Here is a 12,500-nt window from a genome sequence, read left to right on the forward strand (position 1 = left end):
TCTCACTTTATCTTCAAACTTCAAAGTGAAGTAGATAGCATAGCCAAGATTGAGTGCATCGGTCGGGTTGGCTCTCAAAACAACCAGGAGAGGCTATTATCGTTGTCTTATATCATTTTGTTTTTCCTTTCTGTTTTTCTTCTTTCAAAGAAATTGCTGTCTCTCTACAAAGTTCTTGTCAGGCCCTCAATGGGAATAAATACTGCTTTCATATCCGACATAGTGCTAATCACCCAAGACCACATCCAAAGAAAGGCCATGTAGGCTAACTGGCACAAAGACTTATTCATCCCGTATAACTTTTCCTGCATGCTAGAGGGCACAGTTCTGATCCTCAGAAGAGGAACCAGTATAAACTGGAAAAGATATCCTGTATTTGATGACATACAGAATGTACTTTTCCACCCCCAAGACAAATATCTCCAAAAATGTCATCCCAAATCTTATACAGGGTGGCCCAAAAGTAGGTTTATAGTTATCACGTAGGCACTTTGAATTCCTTTTAAAACATTTTATTACATTTAAATTTCTGTTTTACAAACTGAAAAGGAGCTTGACAAAATTAACTAGATTAGCATAGAATAAGGGTTTCATATTTCTTTTATAATTAAGATCTAAATGTTAATATGTGAATGCAAAAGAGATAGTTGAATAACTGTAAACCCACTTTTGGGCCACCCTGTGTAAGATATTAATTCAAATATTGGTTTCAAACTTTGGTATAAGGCTAGCAGTTTCAAGGAGGGTAGCGGTCAGCCGAATTAAATCAACCCCAAAAGGATGAAAGGTGGAGTCAACCCCAGTGGAATTTGAACTCAGAACATAAAAACTATTGCAATTAGCTGGTTGGCTGAATAAAATTCATTATGTGCAACAGAAGAAGTATTAAATTAAAAGAGCCATGGTTATTTTAATCTAATACCATTTCTGATGCATGTAAGGCAGTGAGCTGGCAGAATCGTTAGCATGCTGGGTGAAATGCTTAGTAGTATTCTGTCTGCCTTCACATTCTGAGTTCAAATGCTGCCAGAGTCGACCTTGGCTTTCATCCTTTTGGCAGGATTTAAAATTAGAATGCAAAGAGCTGGAACAAAGACCACAAAGCATTTTGTGAAATTAATACCACTTGCACTCCTGGGGTTGATGTAATTGATTATCCCCTTCCCCCAAATTCCAGGCCTTGTGCCTATAGCAGAAAGGACTATTTCTGATGCTTGTAATGAAAATGCAAAATCTCAATTAGTAAAATATGCTGGTAATTTGTGTTCTTTCCACCCTGGCTCCGTCAATGATTAAGTTTCATTAAGCTCTAATAAACGAACTATAGTGTAGTTTAAATTCACAGTTGGTAGTAACACAAACAACAACAACAACAGTACTTGACTGTAACAGCAGTTGGTGGTCTTCAATTGTTGCCCTGGTTAACATCATATTCTGACCAAACCCCTGGATACCTTTGAGAGATCCCACTTTTTTCAGAACTAGGAACTTACTTACTTCTACCAGTCACAGTGACCCTGAAAAGATAAAGATTTGAGGGTTCCCCTTCCTCCTTTGATTCAGTTATTAACCTTTAACATGCTGGAGGAACATCATGTCACTGCATGAGTTTTCTCCCTTTTCAATGAGACACAATGTACCTGCTGCTGCTACAGGGGAGAAAACTCTATAGCACTGTAACATGCCTAAGCATGGTAAAGGTTAAAATCAACAAAACGAGATGATCTGAGGATCAAACACAAGGTTATTTTGTTATCTTGAAACCATATTTATAGCTTGGTGCTGCTGTGGAACTCTTTTGTAAGGAAACTTAACTGATAAGAAAGATCAAGAAGAAGAAGAACCACCATTGTTTTCTGGTTCTCTCAAATTGCTGAGCGAGATATGGTTGCTGTTGGTTTTCTTTTCTTTTCTTTTCTTCTTCCTTTTTTTATTTGCCTGTTTTCAACGTCTGTAGGATGAATTCCGTAGGGACAGGAAGAAAAAAGAAATCAATAGTTTCTTTATTGGTTTACCATACTTCTCCAGATATCCAAACAAAATGTACAAAAGCACGAAATTCCAAATAACAATAAATTGAAGCATCAGCTTCCAAAGTATAAATAAACACTACACGTCATCACCATCATCATCATTTGACGTCGATTGTCTATACTGGCATGGGTTGGACGGGGTTTGACCGGGCTGGCTTGCTGGAAAAAACTGCACCAGACTCCAGTATGACTTGGCATGGTTTTCTACAGCTGGATGCTCTTCCTAACGCCAACCATTCCAACTATTGTCGTGGCTATATATTTTAGTTGGTTCTGAATTTAAACATACATACATACTCGCACCATGCAGCTTGTCTGAGGGTGTTTATACATCCATATTTGTTTACGGTTATTTTTAATACTTTTCTCATTATATTGTGTGTTTGTTTCTCTTTTTTTCCTATCTGTGATTTTATTTTTGATCTTCTATATAAATGAAGATTTTTCCTCCATCTGGTTGCTTTTCTCTCTACAAAATGTGAAGTTACATTGCAAAACTGTTATTTTAACGAGTTGTATTTTAGTATTTTATTTCCCACCCAACGAGATACATCTGCACCACCGGATGCTCCTGAACCAGTTGTTGAGTGTCTCACCTATGAGGGATCGATGCTAGATGTGTCGAAACAATTGACGTGATTGATAATAAATTCTCGTATATTCCATCTTCCGTCTTTCATTTGCCATACACAAACACACACACACGCACACACACACCATATATATACATAATCCATTTAGCATGTAGTCATTGGCAACGGCCACTGGCAACGACTACGCTTCGTGCCACAAAACCACAATTGCAGGTAAGGTTTCCATTTAGAGGAGCAGTGTTTTGCAAGCATGCCTTCATGCTTGTACGAAGTTGGTCCTGTTGCTGGAGTTGACTTTGCTCAAATCTTTGAACTGAAGAGAAGCAGGACTGGCGCCAGGTCCTGCGTTCTCATGCTTTATTTTCCCACAAAGTGGTTGGCATCATAAAGGGCATGCAGCTGTAGAAACCTTGCAAATGCAGACTGGGACGTGGTGCAGCTCGTGGTTTTGCCAGTTTTGTCAAACTGCCCAACCTATGACAGCATGGAAAACAGACATTAAATGGTGATGATAATAATGATGATGACAACGATGGTGATGATGATGATGATGATGACAATATCTTTATTTTTCAATGAATAGCAGTAAATTTTGATTATGATAGTTTCAATATTAAAAACGAAGTAAAAATAAAGAGAGAGAGAGAGAGAGAGAGAGAGACAGTGAGACAGAGACAGTTTAAAACATAAACAAAATAATAAAAGCAAAATAGAAAAAAAAAATGACTCCTGTCACATGGTGCCAGTTGAAAAGACTTAATGAATGGCATTTGGTTAAAAGAGACCAAACACAGGATCATTGTGAAGAATTGTTTGACTAACCTATTGAGATGGAGACACAGGATTAACTCTACAGAATTCTTCAAATTGTTCTTTGTGTTGCAAGACAATCCATTCAAAGGAGATTGTACAAATAAATAGAAGGACACTGCTGTAGAATTTATGCTTTCATATACACACACACACACACACACACATATATATATATATATGTGTGTGTGTGTGTATGTATATATATATATATATATATACATATATATATATATATATATGTGTGTGTGTGTGTATGTATATATACACCCACACATGAGTATACACATACAGGTATGCATAGACATGTTTACGTATGCGACTCTAGGTGAACGTATGAATGCATAAATACCTACCTACACAAGAATCATTTACATTATATATAAATATACAATATCTATGGCAAACAAATTTTTACACACCCAAATGTATGTATATGTCTGTATGTATACATACATACATGCATATATATATGTGTGTGTGTGCGTGTGTGTATGTGTTTGCATAAAGGTATGGGACCCGCCCTTCGTCAGTTGTTGACAAATATCATCACCATCATCATCATCATCATTTAACGTCATGTGTGTATATATATATATATATATATATATATATATATATATATATATATATATGTATGCATGTATACACACATATACAAACACAAACATATTTTTAATCAACATCATCATCATTGTTGTTGTCATCATGATCATCATCGTCATAATAATCATCAGACATCATCATCACCATCATCGTCATCGTCTTTTGTTTTACATTCATATTTCCATGGTGGTATGGGTTAGATGGATCCAACAGCGTCTTCCCATTCATCATGGTTCTTTATTATCTTGCTACAGACGTGTCAACAGAACAAAAAAAAAAAAAAAAAACGTCTTCTGAACTTGAGATATAAGGGTACCCTTCCCGGCTACTCTATAATACCCCTATTCATTTCTTCATAGTCTTCCTTTTTTTATTTTATTTTATTTTAATTATTTTTTTTTTTTTGCCTGGATTTTACTGATTGATGCCTTTCACATCACATTCTCTCAATATGGCACCTCTTTGATGCTAATATCAGTTGTGTGTGTGTGTGTGTTTGTGCTTGTCCATACCTGCATGACTGAAAATGAGCATCATCATCATCATGCATGCTCATTTCCAGTCTTCTGAAAAGAGCATGTTTAGTTTAGCTATTGGAAGACATTACATTATTTACATTACTTACATTTGACGGATATTTGTTCTCATCTTGTTTGTTGTTAACACAACGTTTCGGCTGATATACCCTCGTTGTGTTAACAACAAACAAGATTAGAACAAATATCTGTCAAATGTAAATACTGTAAACAATGTACATAATTCCTCATCTCTTAAATATAGAACTGGGAGATATTACTTTACATTAGTTATAATGGATGGATAGGTGGCCGAAATTCCACCAGGGCACCCAATGAAGGCTGGAGAGTACATCAGCCGAAACGTTGTCGTAGCAACAAACAAGGTGAGGACACCTATCCATCATTATCATCATCATCCTCATTGTTTAAAATCCTCTTTCCATACTGGCATGGGTTGGACAGTTTGACTGAGGACCAGTAAGCCAAGAAGCGGCACAAGGCTACAATGTGATCATGTCACTTCCAACTTTCTGGCGGAGTGAATTTCATCATGGTGCTGTTTTTCTCACAGATGGTGCCCAACTGACCCTACTATACTGTGTAGTCAACAAAATCAAAAAGAAATAAAATATAAAATGGCAACAATTTGTCCATCGCACTCTGCATATGTATGTTTGTTTGTATATACGTATATGTATATATGTGTGTATGTACATATATGTATACATGCGTGTATATATGTATATGTATATATTTGTGTATATATGTATATATGTGTGTGTGTGTATATATATATATATATATATATATATATATATATATATATATGAATGTATATATATATATATGTTTATATATGTATCTATATGTGTGTATGTGTAGGTATATGTGTGTGTGTGTGTGTGTGTGTGTATATATATATATATATATATATATATATATATAATGGCGGTGCCCCAGCATGGCCACAGCTCATGAGCTGAAACTAGATAAGACGAAAATGAAAATAATGAAATATATGTATATATATATAGGCACAGGAGTGGCTGTTTAGTAAGTAGCTTGCTTACCAACCACATGGTTCCAGGTTCAGTTCCATTGCGTGGCACCTTGGGCAAGTGTCTTCTACTATAGCCTCGGGCCGACCAAAACCTTGTTAGTGGATTTGGTAGACAGAAACTGAAAGAAGCCCATCATATATATATACATACATATATATATATATATATATATATATATATATATATATATATATATGCATGTGTCTGTATGTATGGCTGCAGTCAAATGACTGAAACAAGTAAAAGAATAAAAGAATAGAAAAGAATAAATATATATGCATAAGACATATATATGTGTATAAAACATATATATATATATATATATATATATATATATATATATATATTTATATATGAATAATGCATATATATGCTGTTTTTTATATATGGAACACAGATTAATGAGTAGTTAAGGCTATAGAAGAATGAATGAACTCCAGTATTTGTATAGGACTCTGAAGATTTTCTATAAGCTTTATGCTGGGATGGATGAAAATGTGATCGAGACAAAAGCGGAGGGAATGACTGAGGTGCTTTTAGACAGTTATGTGACCTAAACCACATGGTTAATGTGTCTTCTTTGCTTGTTATTTGTACGTAATTCTTTTATATGTGGCATTTTATTTGAAACGTCATTGTCATTGCCGCCACTACCACTCACACCAACACCCTCCTAACCTTAAACGGCACCACCGCCATCATCATAATCACCATCATCATCATCATCACTACTGCTGCCGCCATTTACTCGAGTCCATTACCATCTTTACAAAGTCTTGCAGTCTTGCATACATCACCATCATTGTCATCGTCGTCGTCATCATTTAACATCCGTTTTTCTTGCTGGTATGGGTTGGACGGTTCTACAGGACTGCACCAATCCTTGTGATACCGAAACGTATATACACCTGCAAATGCATTAACATACATGCACACACATGCATATATACACACACATGCACTCACACAAACACACACGCTCATACAAACACACACACAGAGAAACACATAAACACACACACACATAAGCATGTTTGTGGTGGTGGTACTGCCTAGACTGTCTTTGATCATATACCTGCTCTAATGTAGGAAGAAGTCTCTATTTATGCAGAGTACAAAGCAACTTCCTCCCTCCCTCCCTCTGCCCCCCCCCCCCCCGCCCGTCTCATATGTTGGCATCAGAGTAAAATACACCCAATACCCACTTCAAAGTGGTTTGTGATAGAAAGGGTGTCTAGCAGAAGAGAAGCCCCTTAACATGGGAGATATGATTTTTCGCCCTGTATAACCAAGCAGTAATTCTAAATATGATCTAACTCAGATCCATGATTGCTCATCTAACTCATGCCAGCATAGAAAAGCAGATGTAAAATTATGAGATTGATGCTGATAATAATATTTGGGTGTGAGTACATGTGCACAAAGAGTTCCATCCACCCATCTACCTACCTACCTATCTATTTATCTATCTATCTATGCGTGTGTGTGTGTGTGTATATATATATATATATATATATATATATATATATATATATATATATATATAAATCTATCTATCTATCTATCTATCTATCTACCTACCTACTTACCTACCTACCTACCTATATATCTATCTATTTATCTACCTACCTATCTAACTATCTATCTATCTAGCTAGCTACCTATTTTTGTTTTGTTTTTTTCTAAAAGAAAAGCTCTACAATTGTATTTGTCCGCTCTGTGTGCAGCCCTGTGTGGCCAATAAAAGAAAGTTTTTCAATCTATCTATCTATCTATCTATCTATCTATCTCTTTATGTATCTATCTATTTATCTATTTGTATATATAAAGATGCATGAGTAAAAGAAAATTTTTGAGACAGATATAAAGTATACAGTGAGAAGTGTTACTGTATCTTTTCAGTTCTCTGGTCAAAGTTTATTGAAATATAATTAGTTAACGAGCCATTTCTAATTGCAAATTTAAAAACAGAGAGCATAAACTACACAAACAAATTCATTAATATGTTGTTTTGATGTTGCTACTTAGCCTCAAATCTCTGTGTTGATTGCGTGGCTGTTCTTTGCTGTAAACACTCCCCCCTGTTTTGCTGTTCATTATTGTTTTTCAAGCATTGTCTTTCAATACATTAACCAATGTGTCCTTTGTTTTATGAAAGCGTACAGTGGAATTCGAGGCTGATTTGACTGCTATTACTAACAATCCAAGCAAACATATAGACACTCATTTGTTAGTTCTAATTCTTTAATACTTGTTGTTGGTTAGCTCTGATCTAAGATTTATGTTCAATGGCTTTCCAGATGTGACAGTCTCCTCTGTTTTTCAGATGTACTATATGCAAGAGTACTTAATTACCCAAAGTATTCTTTAACTTTGACCTTTTACTCCTTTCAGTCATTAGACTGTGGCCATGCTGGGGGAATTGCCTAGAAGAATTTTTAGCCTAGTTCTTATTCTATTGGCCTTTTTTGCTGAACTACTATATTATGGGGATGTAAACACACCAACACCGGTTGTCAAGTGGTGAATGGTGGACACGGACACACACACATACACACACGTGATGGGCTTCTTTCAGTTTCCATCTACGAAATCCACTCACAAGGCTTTGGTCAGCCCACAGCTATAGTAGAAGACACTTGCCCAAGGTTCCACACAGTGAAACTGAACCCAGAGCCATGTGGTAGGGAAGCAAACTTCTTACCACACAACCATACCTGTTTCTTTTTTCGTTTTTTTTTTTTTTTTAGCTAGTAGGGCATGGTTGGAAGGAAGTTGTCTTTATTGTTTAGTCTGAGAAATACCTCATACAGATGACTTATGAACAGCAGCTCTGACCATTGCATCTGTTTCGGGGCAAGCAGAACTGTATTATCTAACATGTCCTTTGGCTACAATCTCTAACACAACATGTGATCATACAAACAACTCCTCATTGGCTGCAGGAATTCATTAACAGTTGTATTTATTCGTGAAACTATGAAGAGCTAAATTTGTTTGCATTAGTTCCGCTTATCACACAGATATTCTGTTTATAAACGGCTAAGTAAATGTTACAGCATAATTTTCCGACAATTTATATATTTTGATATGAATTGTAGATGTAATATTATTGTTTATTGATAACAAAATTCCATTCCCTGCGGTCTTTGGGTTGTTTGTGTTCATTACAATGTTCTTTTGACATGATACAAACCAAACTAATAAACACGCCATTAATAGTAGCGCCATATTCTCCTCTTTGACTGCCTTCTTTGGAACACTGGAATTTAAACTTTCTACATCCTCTTCACATTTATTTCTTATCAGAACAAAAGTTTCCTGTTGAGGTTTTGTATTGTTATTTTTCATCTTTTTGACTTCTGTTTTGTTTTTGTTATTTTTTTTTCTGAATTTGGGAGTGGGTTTTTTCATTTCTCCATCATCTTCCATTTTCTTGTCCCTTGTTCATTTCTCTAGACAGATGAACAATGGATTTTTATCTGATCATTCAACCTGCTAAAAATAGCAGTCAAATCTCACTCAGATCATGCTATCTGTCCAATTTAGTAACAGGAACACATCATTGGGTAATGTAGTGTGAGTGAATGCTCCTGATTGGAATGTCTTTGATCTTGGGGTGTCACTTCAGCAGAATCCCCATTTTTCTTTTTTCTATGGGATCGAGGTGAAAAGGATCATTTGCATATGACTCCATTTGCTGTTTGGAGTGACATGGTCAGTAGAGCAGCCACCATTCTGCAATCTCTTCTCATCTTGTGAATGACACAGTTCACTAAAAGGTACATGGCCTCATGGTCAGACTGTTGCATTCATGATTACAATATCGGGGTTTCAATTCCCGACCCCTTTATGCATTGTTTTCCTGAATATAACACTTCCTTTCATATTACTCCATTTCTTTTCAGTTGTTAGGTAAGCGGGCTCCGAAAGGGGTCTCATGGAGCAGCGTCCCTACCTTCCTGAGCTAGTTTTCCAACACATTTCTTAAGAATCATGGTAGAGGCTTTGGTCTTGGGACCACTCAGTTCTAGAGACTGAGGTTGGGGGTAAGTACGGGCATGCTCCCTGTAGAAAATCCAGCTCCAAAAAAGCCTCATGATAGCAAAGGAAAACAGGCACCAGCCAACTAGCCCAAAGGTTGGGGTGGGCTGCATCTGCCTACCTCAGTTGCTATGGCATTGAGGTAGATACGGCCACTCCTGTTAATGGGGACAGTACCCAGATTTAAAACACTGGATGATGATGATGATGTAAATAGGTAACCTTGTATTGAATTATCATGCAAGGGTAAAATGGTGACTTCAGAAAACCACCCAAATAGCAGTCTCGTGAACCGCATTTTGTATTCAACAATCGAAAGGATGAACAGTACAACCTGTACTGTGTATCTCAACTGGTTGGGATTGGTTGTTCAACCACATCAAAAGGTCGATTGATAGATAGGTCTGTTCTATCATATTTGGTTATTGGTCTGTCCTATTACATTTGTCCTGTGACTGAACATCAACTGATCTTTCTGGATGCATCAGACAGTATATTCTATACATGAATTTGTGTCTATTATGTTGATGAATGACTGTATATTATTTATGAGGTGGAGGCAAACAAGGCTGAGTGGTATTGGTTGTGAAGCTCCTATCATATCCTAGATTTAGTTTTACAGAATGGCATTTTCTTGGATGAATGTCTTTTAGAAGACTTGGATCTCCGCAAGCCTTGTGAGTGAAACTGGGTTGATAGATAAGGACGGTGGGGTAGCCTGTAATTTAAGAATAAAAAATGTCTTTCACATTGTATATCATGCTTTATTTGATCTGATAATTATATTAAAGGTATATATATATATATATATATATATATATATATATATATATATATATCTGTGGAGTACTCAGCCACTTCTCATCAATTACAGGTGTTCTACCTATATTAGAAGCACCTCTTTCATCTTTACGTTCTGATTTCAAATCTTACCAAAGTCATTTTTGGCTTTCATCCCTCTGGGCTTGATAAAACACTGGTTGGGTTGATGGTATCCACCTACCCCTACCCTATCCACTCAAAATTTCTGGCCCTGTGCCAAAACTTTGAAAGAATTACCATTTGTTTTTGTTTTTATTATTGTTGTTGTTGTTGTTAAGGTAGTGAGCTGAGAGAATCGTTAGCACGCCAGGCAAAATACTTAGCAATCTGCATGTTCTGAGTTCAAATTCCACCGAGGTCAACTTTGCCTTTCATCCTTTCAGTGTTGACAGAATAAGTACCAGTTGATGACTTGGGGTCAATCTATTCGACTGCCCCCACCGTCTGTGAAATTGCTGGCATTGTGCCAAAATTTGAAATCATCATTATTGTTGTTGTTTATTGTCAATGCCATCTACATCAAACTACAATCCTAATTTTGAATTTTGTTAGATGCCATCCGTTTCATTTCATTGTTTCTAGAGGGAAAGGCACAAAGGTCATCTTGACACTTTCACAATAACAAAAAAAAAAAAACAAGAGAAAAAAAACAAACTCTCCAAGTTTTAATTACTATGTTAAAGATACTAATTGTTTGTAATGAGTCTACCAATCTAACAAAGAAAGTAGTTAAGTCAAAAGCTTAAACAAACACCAGTATCCAATTCAGTTGATAAGATTATACTAACTTAGTAAAGTCTCACTTGATAACCTCAACACCACCACTACCACCGCCACTACCACAACCATGCTTCCAGATAAATATTGTGAGAATTCTAAAGAAACAATTAGTTAACTAATCAATGACTACTACAAAATTACAGCTTGAAGTGATTAAAGGAAAAATACCCTATTTTCCAGCATACGGGTCCTGGCAATTTTTTTCTTTTTTTTGTCCAATATTTTGAATCCAGGTTTGTCCCCCTTAACGGGGGTGGCCGGATCTACCTCACTTCTACAGCAACCGCCCTCTTACCATCTCACCCAGTTTTGAGCGTCTTCCCTCCTCAAGCCAACACCCCAAAATCTCCTCCTCCACCTGTCCCCTCAACATTTTCTTTGGTTGACCTTTCAAGGTTTATTCACTCTAAACTCAAGCACTCTCCTCAGAACATGATCCTCATCCCTTCTCAACACATATCCATACCACCACACTCCATTCGCCCTTGCCAGCTGTTTCATCAATTCCTTTTACCCCAGCATCCCCATCAAATCCTTAGCCCTCCTTTTATCCAATGGTTTCATACCACACATTGTTCTCTCAATCCTTCTCAAAATTGCCATAACATTTATTAATTCCTCTCTCTCTCTAGAACTTTCTTCTGCTGCTATTGTTGTTCTTGTTTTTAGCAAACTAATTACTTTTCTCAAAAACTAATTAATGTTTTCGTTTTCTTTTATTTCAGGTAAGTTGCACCATTCCTGATTTCTTTCAAAGGGAAGTTAAAAAAAAAAAGTTTCCATGGTGATTTGTGTCAGTTTAACTAGATATAAAACCCTTTATCACTAATCTACTTCAAAGTCTCAGGAAGGAAGATCACAGTAAGTACAGCACATATGTATTATAACAAACGAAGAACGGATTTGTTGGCATTGCATTTATTGTACAATTTACAACCATTTCAGTAATACGTGGATGACAAATCCAGTAACTTGCATGAAAACATGGATCACAATAATGACACTGATATGTTGAGTATACAGCTCCATCACATGACTTTTAGAGGTCCCTTGCAACTTTTTGTTTTGAGACCCCATTCCTTCAATCAAAATTCATAATCTACACACCTTTTTATTCATAGCTATATTTTAATTGCTTCTATATGAATGAAGTTCAATATGTCACATTATCCTAAAGACCATCTTTAAAAATACAAGTTATATTTATTTAGGTCTATTACAAATTTCAACAAG

At 36.1% G+C, this 12,500-nt stretch overlaps 1 protein-coding gene across 2 annotated transcripts in view; it reads left to right on the forward strand.

The window, feature by feature from the left end:
• Positions 1–12,500, forward strand: part of LOC106878942 (semaphorin-2A) — a 447,301-nt gene that overhangs the window by 275,503 nt on the left and 159,298 nt on the right. Inside the window, exon 1 of one of the 2 annotated variants that reach the window (XM_014928318.3) lies at positions 11,993–12,128. The exons of the other annotated variant lie outside the window; for it this stretch is intronic. The gene's annotated coding sequence lies outside the window, so the exon portion shown is untranslated. Of the gene's footprint in view, positions 1–11,992; positions 12,129–12,500 lie in introns of those variants that run through there. 2 annotated transcript variants of the gene reach the window in all.

The sequence above is a fragment of the Octopus bimaculoides genome, chromosome 8 (genome assembly GCF_046866305.1).
Source record: "Octopus bimaculoides isolate indiv1 chromosome 8, ASM4686630v1, whole genome shotgun sequence".
Classification (NCBI taxonomy): domain Eukaryota; kingdom Metazoa; phylum Mollusca; class Cephalopoda; order Octopoda; family Octopodidae; genus Octopus; species Octopus bimaculoides.